Below are 20,437 nucleotides of genomic sequence, written 5' to 3' on the forward strand. Positions count from 1 at the left end.
CATTTTGTCTGAAATGAACTGCAAAACCTGCTTCTTTGGCTTTTCCATTTGCATGGAATATCCTTTTCCACCCTTTCACTCTCAATCTATATGTGTCCTTCTCCCTAAATGGGTGTCTTGCATGCAGCTTATTGAAGGTTCTTGCTTTCTTATCCAGTCTGCCACTCTGTGTCTTTTGACTGGAGCATTTAGTCCATTAACATTTACAGTAATTAATGATAGATGTGTGTTTATTGTCATTTTGAACTTCTCTTTGCAGTTGATTTGGTATTTCCTCTTTGTTCCTTTCTTCTTCCTTTTGTGATTTGGTAATTTTCCTTTGTCTTATCATGGATTTTATTTAGTTTTTGTGAATCCCTTGTAAGTTTTTGTCTTGTGGTTACCCTTCTTCGTAAATCTATTAACGCATTACTATAACTGTTTTTATTAAACTGATAGTAACATGATCTCAAACCCATCCTACAGTTAAAAAAATTTAAAAAGGAAAAATTATCTCTTCTATATTTACCTGCCTCCCTCTCCCACTCTCAGTGACTTGTATGTCTTCTTTTATAATTTTGTGTTTATTTGTAATTCGTGAGTTCTCACCTTTCCAGTTGTGAGTTTCTCATTTCTGTAGCATCCTGCTGCTTTTCTATTTAGAATAGCCCTTTCAATATTTCTTTTAGCATGGGTTTAGTGTTGCTAAACTCCTGCAGTTTTTCTTGTCTGTGAAATTTTTATTTCTCCTTCTATCCTAAAGGATAGCCTTGCTGGATAAAGTATCCTAGGCTGCATCTTTTTTTCATTCAGGACGTTGAATATATCTTGCCACTCCATCTGGCCTGTAGTGTTGTGTAGAGAAATCAGCTGAGAACCTTATGGGGGTTCCATTGTAACTTACTCTTTGCTTTTCTCTTGATGCCTTTAGAATCATTTCTTTATCCTTGATTCTGGCCATCTTGATTATGATATGTCTTGGTGTGGGTTTATTTGGCTTCTTTCTGTTTGGGACCCTCTGAGCTTCCTGTACTTGGATATCTGATTCCTTCTTTAAGTTTGGGAACTTTTCAGTCATGATTTCTTCAAAAACCTTTTCAATCCCCTTTGATCTTTCTTCCCCTTTGGGACCCCTATTATGTGAAGATTGGGATGCTTTATATTATCCCATAGGTCCCTTATTCTATTTTCATTATTTTTTATTTGTTTCTCTTGTAGCTCTTCTGAATGTGTGCTTTCTATTGTCCTGTCTTCTAGGACACTAATTCGTTCCTCTGCATTATCCAGTCAGCTTTGTACAGCTATTAGATCATTCCTTATCTCAGCCAATGAGTTTACCCATTCTACTTGGCTCTTCTTTATAGCTTCAATTTCATTTTTGACATATTTTATATCTCTAAACACTATCTCTTTTAATTCCTTCAGCACTTTGATCACTCCTTTTTTGAAATCTTGATCTACTAGGCTATCGATATCTATTTCATTGATCTTTCTTTCAGGGGATTTCTCTTGTTATTTTAATTGGGAAATGTTTCTCTGCTTCTTCATCTTGCTCATACCTCTCTGGCACTGTGGTTTATGGAGTATCAGTTATCTATTGTGGTCCTTAAGTAGTTTAACTACCTAAAGCCTATTTAGGTATAAGACTTAGGAAGAAAAGGAAACATAAGAGAGAGAGAGAAAGAATTTTAAAAGAAGGGAGAAAGAAGGTTTGAAAACAGTTTATAAAGAGTATTAGAAGAACAAGTTGAAGCAGAATATCAACCGGGTTGAGACGTCCTTTTAAAACCTTTAAAAAAAAGGGGAAAAGATGTATTTGAAACCTGTGTCTAATCAATAACAGGACACCAAAACCCAAGAGAAATAGAAATGAATTAAGAAGTAAAAATTAAGAAGGTAATAGAAAATAGAACAGGTAAAAACAGATTAAAAAAAAAAAAAAAGGAGGAGGGTGGGGTGTCCGTGTTCTCCTGGAGTCTGTGTGCTTTTAATGTGAAGTCTTTCTGTCTTCGTCCTGTTTTGGAAGTTCAGCTTGCTGTTTCCAGAGGCCCTCCATTGGCACCCTCTTCTGTGTTGCTCTCAGTACCTGTTGGCAAAGCAGATCGCGCCTCCTCCCAACACTGGGTCAGATTGCAGCTCTCCTTTGCTGTGGGCGGGTGGGTCACTGCCCCTCCCGATGCTGCTGTCAGATGTGCAGACTGGCCAGGTAGGATAGTGGGTCGCACCCCCTCCCAGCACCGCAGTCGGGGCTGTGTTCCTGCCTGAAAGGCGGGGAGCCGCCTTCCCTCTCCCGGCAGCTGGTAGCGCCACTGCTCAGTGCTGGCTGCGTGTTCTGCCTCAGGTCGGCGCTCCGGGCAAGACGGAGGGACAGCCTTGTCCCTGCGCCGGGCCAAAACTCAGCTCCTTGTTTTTCTTTGCGGAGCAAGATCTCTGAGGGACCAGGATGGAAGGGTCCTATCTGCCTTGGCTGTAGACAAGTCGCAGTCTGGCCTTTGAGGCTGCTGAGCCCTTAGGTGCGGATACAGGATTCGCCCCCGCCTCCTGCATGGATGCTAAGTGCCTGGAGGATATGGCGGCTGTGCCTGAGCCCAGCATCTCTTCCCCCAAAAACTTTCTGTGGGTTTTCAGTGATGGGGGTATGCACCCTTTTTCCCAGGGCACACCAACTATGTTGTTTTATAGCGGGCCAAGGTTGTTCTGCCCTGTACACCCACAGTCACGGTGCGCAGCACCTTGCAGTCCCCCGGGGCTGCCTCAGTGCAGCCACACCCATCCTCCACCTGGCTTGGGCAGCCTGGCCCTGAACGCAGCTACTGGCCCGCGTCTCAGGCTGGGTGTCGGGGGTCCCTATGTGCCCGTTTAACTTAGCTCTTTCAGTCAAGGGCTGCTATGTACAGATCCCAGCCTTGGAGGCTCCCCCTCCATCCCGCTGGCCTCTCAGTTGGAGGGGGGAGACCAAGCAAACCAGCGCCAGACCTCCTTTGCCGCTCCCTCCACGCGGTACCCGTCCTGCTCTGCTATGTCTTTTGTTCTTTCTTTTTTCCTTTTCTCTTACCAGATTTTTGGCATCTCTATCTTTTGAAGAGGGCGATGTTCTGTCGGAGTTCCGCAGGTGCTTTTGTGGGAGAGGGTGAGCTATGAGTGTCCTTCTACTCTGCCATCTTATCTCTTCCTGTTTATTTCTCTTTTTACAGCTTTTGTTTTGAAGTCTATTTTGTTTGATAAGAGTACTGTTGCCTCTGCTTTCATGTCATTCCCATTTGCATAAAGTATCTTTTTCTCTTCTCTCACTTTCAGTCTGTGTACCTATTTATTCCTGAATTAAGGGTCTTGGTCACTTTTTCTTATCTAATCAGCCACCCTATGTCTTTTGATTGGAGCCATTAGGTCATTGACATTTAGAGTAATTATTCATCAGTACGTTCTTATTTCCGTTTTATTACTTGTTTTCTGATTGTTTTCATAGTTTTGGTTCTTTTCTTCTTCTTTTAGTTTCTCCACTTGAAGTTTGATTACTATTTTAGTGCGATGTCTTTGTTGCTTTCTTTCTAGTTTTTGTATATCTATTGTAGGGGATTGTTTTTGGTTACCAGGAAGTTGATATATGTTGACATATAAGTATATCTACTTGCATTAAACTGGTAGTCATTTAAGTTCAAATAAACTCTAGCAGATCTACATTTTGTCCCTCCGCTTTTGTTTTGTATTTCTAATGCCACATTTTATATCTTCATGTATGTTCTTTAGCTTTCTATTGCTGTTACAGTTTATTTAACAACTTTTATTTTGACCTTTGTACTAAAGTATTTAAACAGTTGATCCACTGTTTTTACTATATATCTTCCTTTGTCTATGTTTTTTTTCATCATTTAATTTCTTCTTGTGCCTTTTTCTATTTTACACACATTTTGTAAGATCAGTTTGGTCTATTAATCTTCATCTTATTCTTGACATTTTAAACAAATAAACAGAAAACAAACTTGACAGCCTGTAGGTGATATAATTACCGGAGGAAAGAAACAATTTAAACAGACTTGTAACAGGAAAGATATTTAATCAGTATTCAAAACACTTATCTACAAGGAAAATCCCAGGCCAACTATGACTTCACTAGGAAATTATACTAAACTTTTAAAAAGTAATTAATGCAAAATGTTAAACAAATTCTTTCATAAAAGAGAAGGAGGAGAGTGGTTTCAAGATGTTGGGATAGAAGGACATGGATCTCACTGGCTCCCACAAATACTTCAAAAATACTTCTACATGTGGAACAATTCTCACAAAACTCTTGTAGGAAATCTTACACAAGTGGAACTACAAGGAAAATCATCATGAAAATGAATAGGAGGAAAAAGAAAATAGAAATCAGGATGGGACCTTTCCCTTGGGGTAGGAGTGGCAAAAGAGGCAAAGCACCCACACCCTGGGATTCCCCCTCTCCAGAAGTGAGTATAGCTGGGGCAGAAGGGAAAATTCAGAGATTTGGTGGAGAGCACATAAGCTACATTGCAGCAGACAGAATGGAGAGAGTTTGGCTCTGGTGGTCCATGTGATCCCTAGTCCTAGATGCAAGCTGGCTGGTGGAAGCCAAAAGTGGGTGCTGGAGCTCAGGCTTCAGAGGATGGACCTTGGTAGATGACTGGGGTTGACAGTGTAAAGGCAGCCTCAGGGAGCTGGAGTGTGGTCAGGCTGAGGCTGGGAGCATGTGCAAAAGGCCTGGGTCTATCACTGAAATCTCCACTGTTGGTGCACACAGAAGAAGCAGTGGAACATGGTCAGCCATAGCAGCCTTCTCCAGTAGCCCAGAGGGCATTGCTCAGCACCATTATAAACACACTCTTGTGGAGGGAAGGACAAGGTACAGACATAGCAGAATGCGTAGCTCAGTTCAGAGGGGCAGAATCACTGGTGTCCATCTCCTAGGTGGAGGTGGGGCTAAAACCTGAATCCATGCCCAAGAGTATCATGACATTGCAAGTGGAACTGAGATTTAAGCCAAGACCCAGGAGGGAGTGGCATATTTGCTCCACTGCTGCCATTGTGAACTCAGTGCCTCTGGGACATCCAAGAGGAGTACTGGTGTGCAGTGGGGGTGGATCTGACATTAATGGTGGGTGTGCATCTATTCAGGTGGGGCTGGGAATTGGTTGACCCTCTAGCTATCACTAGATCCAAGTGCATGACTGCATTTGCACTATGGAGGTTCCTGGTGCCTAATGTTGGCAGATCTGCTCTGGTGGCTTTTTGGGTGCAGAGCCTGTGGGAAACCAGGGCCGGTTGCTGGCATTCCTGGGGCTGTGGTGTAAATAAGGGCAGAATTAACAAAGTGCTCTTTTTAAGCCTACACAAAGAGTTACAGGTGACACCACAGAGGGAACTTCCCAGTGGACAACTCCCACAAAGAAATACTCAGCAGCTCTCCTCCCAGCTAAAGCACTCCACTCCAAATTACCACACATGACAGCTCAGAAATGGGCCTAGGCAACTCTGTTCCAACTGCATGGGAGCAGACATGGCCCCTGACAGGGCTGTGAAAACCACAGAGTAAAGAGGAGTCCCCACTCAACATCCAGTGCAGGCTCTGGTCACCACAATACCAACCACATGCCAAAACAAGGAGATAAGAACCAGCACACATGGTGAAAAACCATCACACTCATCTATTCTAAAAAGCCTTGGCAACAAGAATATTAGACACACAGTCTACACAGAAATGCTCCCTCCTAAAAACAGCCCTTTGAGACCACACTGGATAACTATTACTCCAAAATGTATAGAGTCAGAGAACTATAAGTAAAATTAAAAAGCTGAGCAGCCACTCTCATTTAAAAGAACAAAATATATCCCCAGAAAGAACAAACAATGAAATGAACCTCTACTATACACCAGAGCCTTAGTTCAAAACAGAGAAAATAAAAATCACTGACAGAAATAAGAGAGGTTCTTGATAAAAATGCAGAATACTATAAAATGGAAATATAAACTATCAAAAGGAGGCAAATAAATCAGAAAACTCAATTGCTGAGATAAAAGCAGAGCTAAAGGCAATCAATGGCAGACTAAATAATGCAAAAGATAGAATAAGTGGTTTAGAAGACAGGTTAATGTAAATCACCCATTCAAAACAGCAGACAGAAAAAAAATGGAAAAAAATAAAAGCAATATAAGTGATATATGGGATAATATAAAGTGTGCCAACCTAAGCAAAATAAGGATCCAAGAAGCAGAATGAAAAGAAAAGGGGATCAAAAAATATTTGAAGAAATTATGATGAAAGACTTCCCAAACTTACAGAAAGAAAGAGACATTCAAGTACAGTAAACACAGAGGGTCCAAAACAAGATAAAACCGAACAGACCCACACCTGGACATATTATAATTAAGATGGCTAAAATTAAAGATAAACAAAAGATTCCAAAGGCAGCAAGACAAAAACAAAAAGTTATAAGGGAAGCCCCATAAGACTACCAGCTGATTTCTCTACAGAAATGTTTCTGGACAGAAGTGTGTGGCAAGATATACTGAAAGACCTGAAAGAGCAAAACATTCAAACTAAAATACTCTGCCCAGCAAGACCATCAACCAGAATAGAAGTAGAGATCAAAATTTCTCAGACAAGCAAAAACCAAAAGAATATAGCAATACTAAACCTATCCTAAAGGAAATATTGGAAGTTCTTCTCTAAATAGAAAACAAGCAGGCATCTATAAAGAAGAAAATATCTTGATGGGAAATGCCATAATTACAATGAACAACAAAAGAATAAACATGAAGAGGTAGGTAAAAGAGGACACCAAATTTATGAAAAAGTGGGAGTGGGGAGCAAAGAATGTAGATTATTTTTCTTTGTTGTTGTTGCTGTTTCTTCAGTTTGTTTTGTTTTGTTTTGTTTTGTTTTTGTTTGTTTTCTTAGGTTGTGTTTGAGTCTACATGATTACCAGTCTAGAGAAAATAGACATAGTAATGGGTTAACATACTTGAAAAACAGGGTAACCACAAATCAAAAGAAAAAGCAAAAAAAAAAAAAAAAGAGAGAGAGAGACAAACCCCCCCAAAAAAAAATCAAACTATTAAAAAGAAAATTATTAAACCACAAAAGGAAATCCAAAAAGAAATAGAAGAAACAAAGAAGAAATACAAAATCAATGGCAAAATGAGGTTTAAAATGGCAATAAACACACATCTATCAATAATTATCATAAAGGTCATTGGATAATTGCTCCAATCAAAAGCCATAGAGTGGTAGATTGGATAACAAAACAGGGGCATACAACAACTATGCTGCCTATGAGAGACCCACTTTAGGGTGAAAGACACACATAGATTGAAAGTGAGGAAATGGAAAAGTATATTTCATGCAAGTGAAAATGACAAGATTTGGGGGGGAGCAAGCCAAATAGACTTCAAAACAAAGGCCACAAAGAAAGATAAATAAGGACACTACATAATGATAACAGGATCAATAAAAGCAGATGATATTATATTCATTAACATATATGCACCCAATGTAGGATCACCTAAGTACATAAAGCAAATACTAACAGATATAAAGGGAGAAATTGACAGGAATAAAAGAGTAGTAGGATTTCACACACCACTATCACCACTGGAGAGCTCTTCCAGACATCAAATCAATAAAGGTAGCATAGATATTAATGACACAAGATAATAGTTATACTTAATTGATAGTTTCCAGAAAAAACATGAAAAACAGATTATGCATTCTTTTCAAGTGCACACAAAACATTCTTTGGGATAGACCACATATGCAGACACCAACCAACCTCAACAAATTCAAGAGGATAGAAACTTCTTTCAAGCATTATTTCTGACCACAATGGCATGAAATCAGAAATCAACCACAGGAAAAATAAAAAGGAGAAAATAACAACTGAATGGAGACTAAAATACATGCTACTGAAAAATCAATGGGTAAATGAAAAAAATCAAAGAGGAAATTTAAAAATACCTTGAGACAAATGACAATAAAAACACAACCACAAAAAAATCTTGGAAATGCAGCAAAAGCAATCCTAAGAAAAATGTTCATGGGGATACAAGTCTACCTCAGAAAACAGGAACAATCTCAAATGAAACACTTAACATACCTACCTACAGTAATTAGAAAAACAACAACAACAACAACAACACAACAACAACAACAACAACACCTGAAGTCAGCAGAAGGAAAGAAATAATAAAGATCATGGAGGAAATAAATAAAGTAAAGATCTAAAAAAATAGAGAAATTAATCAAACCAAGACCTGGTTTTCTTTGAAAGAGTAAATAAAATGATCACCATGCTCACTAAAAAGAAACAGAAAATAGAGAACACAAATAAACAAAATAAAACAATGAAAATAAGAAATTACAACTGATACCACAGAAGTGCAAAAAAGAAAAAATACTATGAGCAACTATATGGCAACAAATTGGACAACCTAGAAGAAATGGACAACTTTCTGGAAACATACAGTCCACCAAAACTGAATCAAGAAGAAATAGATGAGTTGAACAGACCAGTCACTAGAAGGGAAATAGAATCTGTAATTAAAAAAAAAAAAAAAACCCTGCAAGCAAAAGTTGAGATCTGGGTGGCTTCACTGGGAAATTCTACCAATCTTGCAAAAAATAACTTATACCAATTCTTATCAACCTTTTCCAAAAGTTTGCACAATAGGGAACACATCCAAGTTCATTCTATGAAGCCACCATTACCCTGATACCAAAACCAGACAAAGACACTACCAAAAAAGAGAATTACAGGCCAACACCTTAATGAACATAGATTTAAAACTTCTCTACAAAATATTAACAAACATAATTTAACAACATAGAAAAATATTATACACTATAAAAAAGTTGGATTCATCCCAGGGACAGAAGGATGATTCACCATAGCAAATGAATCAATGTGATACAAAACATCAGCAAAATAAAGGACCACACATGATCATCTCAATAGATGGAGAAAAAAAAGCAGTTGATAAAATTTAGCATCCATTCATGATAAAATCTCTTAACAAAGTGGGTATATAGGGAATATATCTCAACATAATAAAAGTTATTTATGACAAAACCACAGCCAACATAATACTCAATGGTAAGAAATTTAAAGCCTTCCCACTAAAATCTGTAACAAGACAAGGATGCCCCCACTCTCATCACTTTTACTCAACATATATTTGGAAGTCCTGCCCATAGCAATCAAAAAAGAAAAATACATAAGAAGGATCCAATTAGAGTAGAAGAGGTAAAATTGTCATTATATGCAGATGACATGATATTGTATGTAGAAAACCCTGAAGACTCCACACATAAACTACTAGAGCTTATAAACAAATTCATCAAGGTAGCAGGATACAAGATAACCATACAGGAACCTGTTGAAAATCTTTATATTAACAATGAAAGTTCAGAAAAGGAAAGTAAAAAAAAAAAAAATCCCCGTTAAAATCACATGAAAAATAACATACTTGGGAATAAACCTGACCAAGTAAGTGAAAGATTTATATGCAGAGAACTATAAAACATTGACTAAAGAAGCTAAAGACTATTTAAATAAGTGAAAATATATTCCATGCTCCTGGAATTTAAGAAGACTTAATGTGATCCCTGTCAAATTACCCAGGACATTTTTTAACAGAAGTAGGGCAAATGATCCTAAAATTTATATAGAATCACAAAAGACCCAGAATTGCCAAAGCAATACTGAAGGAAAGGAACAAAGCTGGAGGAATAACTCTCCCAGACTTCAGACAATACTACAGAGCTATCACACCAAACAGCATGATATTGGCAGAAAAGCAAACATATGGATCAATGGGTGAGAATAGAGATCCCAGAAATAAACCCACACAGCCATGGTCAACTAATGGTCAAAAAAGGAGGCAAGAATATATAATGGAGGAAAGACAGCCTCTTTAGCGAGTTGTGTTGTGAAGGTTGGATAGCCCATGTAAATCAATAAAATGAGAACATTGCCTCACACCATACACAAAAATAAATTCAAAATGTCTTAAATACTTAAACATAGAGCAAGACACTATAAACCTCCTAGAAGAAATCATAGGCAAAACATTCTCTGACATAAATCTCAGCAATGTTCTCCTGGGGGAGTCTACCCGGGCAATAGAAATGAAAGCAAAAATAGACATATGTAACTGAATTAAACTTATAAAATTTTGCACAGCAAAGGAAACTATAAACAAAACAAAAAGACAGCCTATGGAATGGGAGAAAATATTTGGAAAAGATTCGACTGACAAGAACTTAATTCCCAGAATATATACAAACAGCTCATAGTACTCAATAACACGAAAAGAAGCAACACAATTCAAAATTGAGCAGAAGGCCTAAACAAACATTTCTCCAATGAAGACATGCCAGGAAGCACATAAACATGCTTAATATAACTAATTATCTGAGAAATGCAAATCAAAACTATAAAGAGGTATCACCTCACACTGGTCAGAATGGACATCATTTTTAAAATCCACAAACAATAAATGTTGGAGAGGGTGTGGAGAAAAGGGAACCCTCCTACACTGTTGGTGGGTATGTGGTTTGGTGCAGTCATTATGAAAATCAGTAGAGAGAATCCTTAAAAAAAATAGACTTATCTTATAATTCAGCAATCCCACTCCTGGGCATACATCCAGAGGAAACTCTAATTCAGGAAATACATGTGCCCCAACGTTCATAGCAGCACTATAAAAAATAGCTATGTCATGGAAAAAACCTACGTGTACATTGACAGATGATTGGATATAGAAGTTATATATATGTAGAGCATGGTGTAGAGCATATCTATAAATAAACACACACATATATATACATACACATACATACAAACAAACATATACATACACACAATGGAATACTACTCATCTATACAAAAGAATAAAATAATGCCTTTTGCAGCAACATGGATGGACCAGGAGTTTTTCATATTAAGTGAAGTAAGCCAGAAACAGAAAGAAAAATACCATATAAGATCACTTAGAGGTGGAATCTTAAACAGTTACACAAATGAACATAAATGGACTCACAGACACAAGAAAATATATTTACGGTTACCAGGGAAGGAAGGAGAGGGTGGATGGATAAATTGAGAGGTTGGATTTTGCAGATTCTAACTACTCTATAGAAATTAGATAAACAACAATGTCTTACTGTATAGCACTGAGAACTGTATTCAGTAACTTGTAATAGTCTACAATGAAAAATAATACAACAGGTATACACACACACACACACACACACACACACACACACATATATATACATCACTATGCTCTACACCAGAAATTAACATAAAATTGTAAACTAACTATACTTCAATAAAGAAATAAAGAGGAGGAAACAGTTCCCAACATTTCTAAAACATGGTAAGAAAATTAAAACTACAAATAGATCTCATAAATATGGACAAAAAAACACTAACAAAATCCACTCACGTAAAAAAAAGAATTATTTTTTTATAATCATGTTGGTTTTATCCCAGACATGCAAGATTAATCAAATGTACTAAAATAAATTTCTGTAATATACCACATTATGAGACCAGAGAAACAAAATACACACGATTATCTCAATAGTTCCAGAAAAAGTGTTTGACAAAATCCAAGACCCCTTCAATGCCTTTCATGAGCACTAAACAAACTAGGAATTGAAGATGATATGCTATGAACTGTACAGCCCAGAATTTCATATATTAATTCCAAACCTCTGATACATCGGAATGTAGCCTTAATTTGAAACAGCAGTTTTGCAGATGTATTTATTGACGTTAATATGAGGTCATACTGCTGTTGCCATAATACAATATGACTTATGTCCTCATAGAAAGAAGAAAAAAGTATACAAATGCACACACAACACCCACCCACCCACATAAACAGAATGTTGATATCTATATGAATGTGAAATATACTACTGGTGAGGTCTGAGACCGAAATGAGGAAGATCTTATTGGAAACCAGAGCAGATATTTTGGGTAAATTGTGTTTGGTTGAGTAGAAAGTAGTGTAACTGAGCAGGACACTATGGGGTCTTCCCAGGACAGATCTCTCCCTTATATCCTCTGTTTTACCTCCTCTCTGAAGTACCTAGACAATAGTTTCTGATACCCATTTCTTGAGTTGCTTTAAAGATGTCAAACAAAGCACCAAATGGAAGATGTTCACTATTTGACGACCATGGGCACATAGCTCCCAGGCCTACTGGAGCCTAAGGACTGTTAATGTTAACCCTTGTGATACCACCTTATTACCTCACCATCAACAAATCGGAGAACCGTGATTACCCCCCACCATCTCATCTGGCCTTTAACAATGCCTTCCTGAAACCCATCAGAGAGTTCAGGTGTTTTGAGCATTATCTGTCCAGACTCCTAGTATGGTGTCTTACAATAGACTATGCAGTTTCTTTCACCAGAACCCAGTGTCAGTAGATTGACTTTACAGAATGCAGTCGACCGGACTCAAATTCAGTTTAGAAACAGTAGAACATGTAAGGAAAAAAGAAAAAACTTGTATATTTAGCTGAGGAGACATTTAAGCAGTGTTGAAAACTTGGCCTGGTTTCTCCTGGGCACTTATAATAAAACAACATTAGATGAATGATTTGAAAAAAATTATAAAACAGAAAATAATCAGAAATGAAAATTCAGGAAATTCTCAGCTTAACCATATTCCAAAGAAACAAACAAACAAACATAAGAACAAAATAGTGTGCTTTGGAGAAAACATCAGGACAGTGGCTAGACAAGGATTTGCTGAAGAGATTAAGTGTGGGACTTATGAGTCCAAGCAACAAATTCAGCAGAAACACTGTAAAGTTGTAGTGAAGAGGAGAGAGATGGGACAAAATTAAGGAAGGCTTTTAGACTTCTCAGATTCTACTGGCAGGAAATGGACATATAGAATTATTCAGCTGTGAATATGTGTTAATTTTCAAGTAAGTGTAAGAATGACCCTGAAGGTGGGGACACATCCTGGATTCCAGAGTGCAGGGCTGTCTCTTAAGGCTGAGGATATTAGGCCACTACCTTGGTGGACCCAGAGGACAGAACATTGAGTCAATGAGGATTATTCTCAAGCTTTAAGATCTAATGGAAATTGACACAACATTGTAAACTGACTGTACTTCCATTCAATCAATCAATCAATCTAATGAAATTTGACCAGCTGGATTTTGGACCTGCTATCGATTCATGATTGCTTTTTCTCTTCCTATTTCTCCTTTTTGAATGGGGACGTCTACCCTGTGACTAAGCCATCATTGTATTTTGGGAGAAGATAACTTCTTGCCTGATTTCACATGTTTATAGATGGAGAGATTTACCTGAGGACAAATCATATCCTGTGTCTCACCCATTTAGATAATACATAGAAGAAAACTTCAACTTAGGATTGATTCAGGAATGGGCTAAGAATTTTGAAGTATTAGGAAGGGGTAAATATGTTTTGTTTAGGAAAAACACATACATGTTGGGGTGGGCAAAAGGTTGACTGTTGTTGGGAGACAGAGGATAGATGTGTTGAATTGAGTATCTCCAAACTCATATGTTTGATGTATAACATCCAGTACCTCAAAACTTGGCCTTATATTGAAATACAGTTGTTACATACATATTGGTTAAGATGAGTTCATACTGGAGGAGGGAGGGCCTAATACAATGTGATCTGAGCTCTGATGAAAGGAAGAAATGTGGACGCAAACACTCACACAGGGAGAACATTGTGTAAGTATTGAATCCATGTGGTCAAAGCCAATAAATTTACAGAATCTAGGAGGAAAGACCTGGAATGGATAATTTGCTAAAACTTTCAGAGGGAAGGCTGACACTTTACTTTTAGATGTGTAGCTTTCAAAAATGAGAAAATAAATTTTGTTGTTTAAACCACTCAGTTTGTGGTACTTTGTTACAATAGCCCTAGCAAACTAGCACAGAAGGAAACTTCCCCAATTCATAATCCACCAAAAAACAAACAAACAAACAAACAAACACCACCCACAATTAATATTATACTTAAAGTTTGAAGACTGAATGCTTTTCCCCAAATATGAAGAACAGGACAAGGATGTCTGCTCTCATCAGTTTTGCTAAACTTTTTCCTGCAGGTTATAACCAGAGCAATTAGGCAATTAAAAAAAAAAAAAAGCAAAAGACAACGCTCATTGAAAATGAAGCAATTAAAACTGTCTCTATTCACAGAATATGTGATCTAGACTGTAGAAAATCATAAAGAATAACTAAACACTATTAGAAGTAATAAATGAGTTAAATAAGCTTGTAAGGTACAATAACGATACTGAAAAAGCAACAGTGTTTGTATATACTTCCAATTAAAAAAATCCCAAGGAGATTGAGAAATCCTTTCCATTTACAATAGTATCAAAAATAATAAAATACTTAGGAGTAGATTTACCAAAAGAAGTATGAAACTTACTATTGTAACTACACAATATTGTTGAAAGAACCTAAAGAAGGTCTAAATGAAAAAGAAGGCCTCCCATTTCCATAAGTGGAAGAATTAATATTTTAAGTTGGCAATATATTTTGAATTGATCTTTAGATTCACTACACTATTATCATCCCATCTGACTTTATTGTTGGTACTGATTACTTGATTCTAAAATTTATATTGTATTTCAAGGGACCCAGGATATTCAAAACAATCTGGAAAATAAGGAACAAAGTTGGGGTACCCACACTTCTTGATTTCAGAACTTACTTCAAAGAAACAGTAACCAAGATAGTGCTGTCCCAGGTTAAAGGTGAACATGCAGATCAATTGAATAGAATTCATATTTCAGAAATAAACCTTTGTGTCCATAACAACTGATGTTTGACAAAGGAGCTGAGAGCATTCAATGGGGAAATAATACTTTTTAAACCAAAGGTGGTAGGACAATTGGATAGTGACATTCAAAATAATTAATAGCACCATGTACAAAGTTATCTCTGATTAGATCAAAAGCCTAAATGTGAGTGAAAACTTTAAAATTACTAGGAAAAAATATAGAATTATAGTCATGATCTTAGATTTGGTAATTGATTTATTAAACGTGTCATCAAAAGCAGAAACAACAAGAAACAGCCTAAATGTTTATCAACAGATGACTGGATAAAGAAGAAGTGGTATATTTATACAATGGAATACTACTCAGCCATAAAAACCGACAACATAATGTCATTTGCAGCAACATGGATGCTCATGAAGAATGTCATTCTAAGTGAGGTAAGCCAGAAAGAGAAAGAAAAATACCATATGAGATCGCTCATATGTGGACTCTAAAAAAAAAAAAAATACTGAACAGAAGCAGACTCATAGACATAGAATACAGACTTGTGGTTGCCAAGGGAGTGGGAGGTGGGAAGAGATAGACTGGGATTTCAAAACTGTAGAATAGATAAAACAAGATTATACTGTATAGCACAGGGAAATATATACAAGATCTTATGGTAGCTCACAGAGAAAGGAATGTGACAATGAATATATATATGTTCATGTATAATTGAAAAATTGTGCTCTACACTGGAAATTGACACAACATTGTAAAATGATTATAAATCAATAAAAAATGTTAAAAAATAAAATAAAATAAATTGGACTTGATCAAATTTAAATGTTTTCCCCCCAATGGACAATATCAATAAAGTAAAAAGACAACTTACAGGGTGATAGAAATAATTGAAAATCACATATTGGCTGTCTAGAATAAACAAGTGACTCATAAAGCTCAATTACATAAAGACAAATAACTCTATTTAAACTGGGGTGGCAATGGATCTAAGTAGGCATTTCTCCAAAAGGAATATTAAGATGACCAAAAAACATATGAAATCATACAGACCGTCATTAGCCATCAGGGAAATACAAATAAAAACCACAATGAGATACCACTTCACACCCGTTAGGTGGCTAGAATCAAAAAGTCAGATAAAAGCAAGTGTTGGTAGAATGCGGAGAATTGAATGTCTCATACATTGCTGGTGGGGCTGTAAAAAGGTGAAACCGCTTTGGAAAATGAGATTCCTCAAATGGGTAACATACAGTTACCGTATGACCCTGCAACTCCACTCCTAGGTATGTTCCCATAAGAAATAAATATATCTGTCCCCAAACAGTCACAATCGTTTAGAGCAGCAATATTCACAATAGCTAAAATGGAAATAACTCAAGCGTTCATCGACTGATGAATAGATAAACAAAACATCCATACAATAGAATATCATTCAGCAATAAAAATAAATTAAGTACTGATATGTGCTGCAACATGTGTAAACCTGGAAAACATTAAGCTGAGTGAAAGAAGCTAGTCATAAAGGACCACATACTACGCAATTCTATTCATACGAAATTTCCACAAAAGTCAAATTCACAGAGACAGAAAATAAATTACTGGTTTCTTAGGCCTGAGGGTTATGAGGGAACAGATAGACAGGTGATAGCTAAAAGGAAAATATTTTCTTTTGGGGTGAAGGAAATATCCTGAATTTGAATGAATACCCAGAACTTGATTGAACATATTTGTTAATATATAAGAATAATTGTACTGTACACTTTCAATGGGTAAATTACATGCTATGTGAAATATATCTTAATGTAGCTTTCAAATAAACAAGGGAAGAAAAAGTACCTAATTATCCATCAAATACCATCTGGATAATTTTATTTAAATATAGTTGATATACAATATTATGTTATTTTCAGGGGTACTACATAATTATTTGACATTTCTATATATTATGAACTGATCACCATGGTAAGTCTAGTAACAATCTGTACCTATACAAATATATTAAAATATTATTGACCATATTTCTTATACTGTATACTACATTCCATGGACTTAACCTATTGTATAACTGGAGGATTGTACCTCTTAATCCCCCTCCCCTATATTTTGCCCACCCCAAACCCCTCCCTTCTGGCAACCACCTGTTTTTACTATTTATGTGTCTGCCTTTACTTGGTCATGTTTGTCTTGTGTTTTACATTCCATGCATAAGTAAGATCATGCAGTATTCGTCTTTCTCTGACTTATTTCACTTAGCATCATACCTTGTTGTTCTCTTCATGTATTCACAAATGGCAAGATTTTTGCTGCTGAGTAATATTCCATTCTGCAGTGTGTGTGTGTGTGTGTGTGTGTGTGTGTGTGTGTGTGTGTGTGTGTGTTTGTCTGTACATTTATGTATTCATCTATCATGGACATTTAGGTTCCTTCCATAGCTTGGGAGTTGTAAATAATGCTGCATAAAGGTAGGGGTGCATATATTTAAAAAAAAATGTTTTTTTGTTTTCTTTGAGTAAACACCCAGAAGGTAAATTGCTGGATCATATGGTAGTTTTCCTTTTAAATTTTTGAGAAGTTTCATATTGTTTTACATAGAAGTTGAACCAGTTTACAATCCCACCAACAGTGGACAAGGAATTTTTTTCCTCCACATCCTCACCAACATATCCTAATTGTTGTCTATATGATAATAGACATTATGACAGATGTGAAGAGGTATCATACTGTGGTTTTGATTTGCATTTCCCTGATGAGTGATGTAGAATATATTTCCACTTGTTTGTTTGTCATCTAATGCCTTTTTTTGAAAAATGTCTATTTAGGCCCTCTGCCCATTTTTCAGGAAGACTGTGTGTTCTATCTTTTTTTTTTTTCTTTTTTGGTGTTGTGTTAATATAAGTTATTTGAATATTTTGGATATTTATCCTTTTTTGAATGTATCTTTTGTAAATGACTTCTCCCATTTAATAGGTTGCTTTCATTTTGTTGATGGTTTCCTTCACTGTAGAAAAGATTTTTAGTTTTATGTGGTTTCACTTGTTCATTTTTGCTTTTGTTTCCCTTGACTGAGGAGACATAATCAAAAAAAATATATATATATATATATATCGCTAAGTCGGATGTCAAAGAGCATATTGTCTATGTTTTCTTCTAGGAGTATTACAGTTTCAGGGTAAGCCCTGAATGTAAGCATTTATGTTTATATTTTGAGTTTATTTTTGTTTATGGTGTGAGAAAGTAGTTTAGCTTGATTTTTCTGCGTGTAGCTATCTGGTTTTCCCAACACCATTTATTGAAGATGCTGTCTTTTCTCCATTTTATTCTCTTGCCTCCTTTGTCATAGAGCAATTGACCATGTAGGTGTGGGTTTCAGTTCCATTTATGTATGTATGTGTCCAGTTTTGTGCCAGTACCACACTGTTTTGATTATTGTACCTTTGTCATATACTCTGAAGTCAGGGACTGTGAAGCTTTCAGATTTGTCTTCTTTCTCAAGATTGTTTTAGCTATTTGGGGTCTTTTGTGATTCTATACAAATTTCAGGTAAAGATTGTATTGGGTAACATGGTCATTGAAAATATTGTTTTCAATCTATGAAAACAGTATATATTTCTATCTGTTTGTGGCATCTTTAATCTCATTCATCAGTGTTTTATAGTTGGCAAGTACAAGTCTTTTATCTCCTTGATTAGATGTTCTAGGTATCAAGCCTACATACTTTATTCTTCTTGATGCAATTATAAATGAGATTGTCTTCTTAACAATTTCTGTCTGAGAGATTATTGCTAGTGCATAGAAATCTGACAGATTTCTATATATTAATTTTGCATCCTGCAACTGTACTGAAATTATTTATTAGTTCTGATACTTTGTAGAAATTTTAGGATTTTCTATATACAGTTTCATGTCATTGAAACATATAGCAAACAGTCACAGGTTTACTTTTCCGTTTTCAATTTGGATTTCTGAATTTATTTTTCTTGTCTGATTGCTATGGCTAGAATCGCCAAGGTGAATAAAAGCAGCAACAGTGGGCATCTGTGTCTTATTCGTGACTTTTGAGGAAAGGCTTTCAGCTTTTTCTCATTGAGTATGATGTTGGCTGTGAGTTTGTCATATATTGCCCTTAGTATATTGAGGAATGTTCCCTCAGAAGTAACGACTTTGTTGAGAGTTGTCATTAGAAATGAATGTTAGATTTTGTCAAAAGATTTGTATACATCTATTGAGGTGATAAATGATTTTTAATTTTGAATTTGTTAATGTGGTATTTCACATTGATTGAGCTACAGATATTGAACTTGAGTCCTTTAAATAAATCCCACTTGATCATACTATATGAGTCTTTTAATGTGTTGTTGACCTTAGTTTGTGAATATTTTGTTGAGAATTTTTCTGCATCTATGTTCATCAATGATAATGGCCTATAATTTTATTTTTTGGGTGGTATCTTTTTCTGGTTTTAGTATCAGGGTGATGCTGGCCTGGTAGAATGAGTTCAGAAACTTCCTTACTCTTCAATTTTCTGGATCAGTTTGAGAAAAATAGCCATTAACTCATCTTTAAGTGTTTGGTAGAGCTTACCTATAAAGTCAGCTAGTCCTGGACTTTTGTTGGTTGGGAGTTTTTTGTTTTTGTGTTTTGTTTTTACTGATTTCATTTTATTACTGGTGATCTCTATTGATAATTAGAGATAATTAGTCTGTTCATAATTTCTGTTTCTCTCCAAATTTGGTCTTGGGGTGTTGTACACTTGAGGTATTTATCCATTTCTTCTATGTTGTCTTTATTGGTTTATAATTATTTATAACAATCTCTTATGATCCTTCATATTTCTGTGGTTTTGGCTGTAACTTCTCTTCATTTCTAATTTAAAAAATAATTGATCCCTCTCGCTTTTTTAATGATGAGTTTATATAGCTTTTCAAAGAACCATCTCTTAGCTTTATGGATATTTTATATAGTTTTGGTCTCTATTTCATTTATTTCTACTCTAATTTTTACTACCTCTCTCCTTCTACTAACTTCTGGTTTTTCTGTTTTTTTTTTTTTTAATTCTGTGTGATATAAGATATATAAGGTTAGACTGTTTATTTTAGAATTTTGTTTCCTGAGTTAGGCCTGTACTACTATAAACTTGCTTCTTAGAAATGTTTTTGCTGTGTCATACTTTTTGTATCATTGTGTTTCCATTTTCCTTTGTGACCAAGTATTTTTAAATTTCATATGTGATATTTTTTTCAGTAGCCCATCGGCTGTTTAGTAGCATTTTGCTTAACCTCCATGTGTTCACAGATTTTTTGTGTGTGTGGACTTTTTTCTTGTAGTTTCTTTCTAATATCACATGGTTGTAGTCAGAAAAGATATTTGATATTATTTCAATCTTCTTAAATATACTGAGACTTCCTTTATGACTTAGCATGTAATCTTTCCATGAGAATGTTCCACGTGCACTTGAAAAGAATGGGTGTACTCTTCAACTTCTGGATGGAATGTTCTATATCTATCTATCTATCTATCTATCTATCTATCTAGGTATCTATCTATCTAGGTATCTATCTATCTATGTATCTATCTATCTATCTATCATCTATCTATCTATACAGGGACAGACAGAGAGCCAGAGAAGAGAAAGAGAGAGAGAGA

At 35.9% G+C, this 20,437-nt stretch overlaps 1 protein-coding gene across 1 annotated transcript in view; it reads left to right on the forward strand.

The window, feature by feature from the left end:
• The window catches only part of LOC116662134, a 382,983-nt gene that overhangs the window by 39,315 nt on the left and 323,231 nt on the right, over positions 1-20,437 (forward strand). The gene's annotated exons all lie outside the window — the stretch shown is intronic.

Source organism: Camelus ferus, chromosome X (assembly GCF_009834535.1).
Source record: "Camelus ferus isolate YT-003-E chromosome X, BCGSAC_Cfer_1.0, whole genome shotgun sequence".
Taxonomy (NCBI): Eukaryota; Metazoa; Chordata; class Mammalia; order Artiodactyla; family Camelidae; genus Camelus; species Camelus ferus.